A 3,745-nucleotide genomic window follows, 5' to 3' on the forward strand; every position below is an offset into this window, starting at 1 on the left:
CTCCCTGAATTATCCAGATTTATCACCCCCACGGGCTATAATCCCCCCTGAATTATCCCCGCCCTCCAGATTATCCCCCTTTTTCCAGCGGTTATTTCCCCCACGGATTTACCTTCCTCCCCGAAACCCCCGCAGTTTATCCACCCTGGAATTCTCCCCACTCGCGGGGTGATCCCCCCATCCCGGCTGGTTTTCCCCCCTCCCGCAGGTCCCGTCCCCTCTCGGGCGCTGCCGTCCCCTCCCGTGTCCCCTCCGGAGGGCAGAGCCGCTGCCGGTGAGCGGGAACGGGGCCGGGGGGTCCTGGGGGGGTCCCCGGGACCGGGACTGACCGATGGCCCCCGACCCACGCGGGACCGAGCCGGGACCCCCCCGCGGGGAATAAAGGGGCTGGGGGGGATTTGTGTGCAGTGATGGTGATGGGGGTCCCGCGGGGGGCTCGGGGGAGGGGTGGCATGTGTCCCTTGGTGTCCCTTAGGGATGCCATCTGTCCCGTGGGTGGGATTGGTGTCCCCAGGGGGGGCTCTGTCTCTTGGGGGGTGTCCGAGAAGGGGCGGTTCTGTCTCCTGGGGGTGCTGTGTCCCGGGGGGGCTGCGCTGTTCCTTGGCATGGGGGTCGGGAGTGGCGGTGTCCCATGCCAGGGGGCTGTGTCCTTTGGGGTGCCGCGTGTCGTGGTTCCCTGGGGGAATCCCCTGTTCCCTGGGGTATCCCCTGTTCCTTAGGGGGATCCCCTGTTCCCTGGNAAAAAAAAAAAAGCTCATTCTGTGTGTGTGTTTATATATAAATACCCTCATTTTTGTACCAAAAGCTAAAGACCTTCCTCCCTCAGGGTCAGGCCACCATGTGCTGCTGGTTTGGAAACTGTAATTACCACACAGCAGTGCCCAAATGTTGGGATTTCGACCCCAAAAAAGCAAACTCCAGGAAAACAAAAGGATTTTTTCCTGCCTGAAGGAAAGGTCTGTGTGTTTGGAGCTGGATTTTAGAGCAGGGGTTGGGGTTGGTGCTCTGGCCCTGAGCTGAGGGTGATCACAGTGGCCCTGCCATCCCTGCTGGGGCTCTTTGGACCAGGTGAGCTCCATCCCCAGCTGCTCCAGGGAATGTCAGATGGTTTTTCCTGGCATCCTGAGATCACAGAATGGAGGAACAGTTCAGGGTGGATCTCATAGAATATCCAGTTCCACCTCTGCCATGGCAGGGACACCTTCCACTATCCCAGGGTGCTCCAAGCCCCGTCCAGCCTGGTCTTGGACACTTCCAGGGATCCAGGGACAGCCACAGCTTCTCCTCCTCACCCTGACAGGAAGAATTTCTCCCAAAAAACTCCAGGCCTGCTTTCTTTCAAGAAGAGTCCAAAGGGGCAAGAAATATCCTGAGGCCCAGGGGTGCAGCACTTGTATATTAGGAAAAAAACAAAACCAAAACAGGTTAATATGGTTGATTTTAATATTTTCTTTCTTATAAAGGAGTGCCTGAGGAAGCACCTTCCTTGCTCCTCCTGCAGTCAGGGGCACCAGGTTAATGGGGGGAGCTCCATCCCCACTGCAGGCACTGGGAGAACTGGTTTGGAGCAGAGGTTTTACCCCAAAAGTTTCTCTGGACACTCCAAACAGTGATGGGAAGCACAGGGTGGGTGGCACAGCCCAGGAATGTTGACAGGTCTGCTCAGGGCTGTCCTATACTCAGGATGTAGGGTTGAAATCTAGGAAATTATGGGTAAAAACAGCCCATGAGTCAGAGTATCCCAAGTTTTTCAACTTTTTCCATCCAGGGATGATTCACAGGGGGGTTCAGTGGAGGCACACAGGGGACACCCTCAGCCACACCAAACACCCCCAAAATTTGCTTTGCTGCTGCCATCATCCCCACTCCATCACCTGGTACCTCTCTTGAGCCCAAACATCACCCCACTGCTAATTCCAACTCCTAAATTTTGGGGGCTTTGAGCCAAGGCTGTCAGTCACACTCAGAAATAAATGTGGTGACCCCAAAGAAATAGGGACCCTCCTTGAACAGGGGGGCTTCATCTGTCCCCACAGATGCTCCACCCAGGAACATGGACCACCCCAACAAGTCCCTCACTCCTCCCTGGTGCTCTTCAGGAGTTTTCCCCCTTTTTTCTTCATTCCCAGGATCCCAGGGGGCCTGGAGAAGTTTTGGGGTTTGGGGAGCTGCCTTGAACTTTCGCCACAGCATCTGCCCTGGCCCCATCCTGCATCCAAGTGCAAATATCAGAGAGATGAGCAGCTGCTGGACATAATCCAGGGACAAATCCTGCCTAAATCCCCTTCCCGAGCTCTGCCACATGCCCTGAGCTGGGAGCTGTGGGCTCCATGGCCATTGCCAGCATCCAGCCCCAGTTTGGGGGTGACAAGTCTGAAATGGGGGGAGAACCGGCGAAATGGGGGCTGGGGTGGGTAGGGAAACTGAGGCACGGGAAATTTGCTCCCCTGCTTTCAACAAGAGCATCCCTGGATCTGCAGAGGGGCCATGTGGATCCATCCCTTTCCCAGCTGCCAGGAAATGGGAAATGAGCCCGTTCTGGGGGGTCCCCAGCCCTGGGTGATGGAGAATCCCCAATTGGGGGTGTCGGGGTGCTGAACTGCGGTGCTGAGGGGATCTGGGGGGGAAGGACGGGCTGGGCACCGGCACGGGGAGGTCGATGCCATCAGCGAGGTCACGGTCCCCCGTGGGAACGGTGGCCAGGCCGACGTCACTGTCACCGAGCCCTTCAAATAGCGCTGCCCAGCCAGCCGGTCACCGCTCCGGCCCCGGCCACCGCTCCGGCCCTGGTCACCGCTCCGGCCCCGGCCACCGCCACCACCGGCACCTGCCCGCCCAGGTGAGGCTGCCCGGCCACGGGATGGGCTGGGCCCCGGGATGGGGGGTCCTGCTTGCCCCAAATCACACCCCAATGGGGGATTGGAGGGACTGTCCGTGCTAGATCCAAGCTCCAGCAGCACCCCGGGGTGCTGAGCCACTCCGGCTTCTACAGCCCCAAAGGGAACCCGGAGCTGCTCATTCCCTCTGGATCTGCATCCCAAACGCACCCCAAAGAGATGCTGGCTCATCCCCTCCAGCATCTGCATCCCAAACCCACCCCAGCATCACCCATGGGCGTTCATCCCCTCTGGATCTCCATCCCTCCCACTCAACCCCTGAGGTTCTGCTGGACCCAAACCACCCCAGGCAGCGCCCACGGGTGCTCAACCCTCCCGCACCCCCTGGGGGTGTCCCCGGAGCGGACACCGGTGGGACAGGGTGTTGTGTCCCCGCAGCCCCCCGGCCATGGCACCCCGAGGGTCGCTGCTGCTGCTGGCGCTGCTGCTGCTGAGCTGCGCCCTGCCCCGAGGCCGCGGCCAGCACTGGTCCCACGGCTGGTACCCGGGGGGCAAACGGGACCTCCGGACCCCCAGCAACCCCCAGGTAGGGTGTCCCCCGCGGCTCATCCCCCTCCAGGTTATTCTCTTCCCTCCCGGGGTGATTCCCACCCACCCCGGCTGTGTCCCCGGGGTTTGTGCCCCCCACCATCCCCCCGGCGTAAAAACCTCCTTCTTCTGGGGTTATAATCCTTCTGGGATTTCACCCCCGAGGCAGACTGCTCCAAATTATCCTCCCTGGATTATACCCCCTGGAAATGATGTTCCCGATTATCTCCCCGCCGAGTTCTTGGATTTATCCCCGCCCCAGATTAAACCCCACTCCTGTTTTATCACCCCCACGGGCTATAATCCCCCCAGGTTATCCC

Source organism: Parus major, chromosome 4, assembly GCF_001522545.3.
Source record: "Parus major isolate Abel chromosome 4, Parus_major1.1, whole genome shotgun sequence".
Classification (NCBI taxonomy): Eukaryota; Metazoa; Chordata; class Aves; order Passeriformes; family Paridae; genus Parus; species Parus major.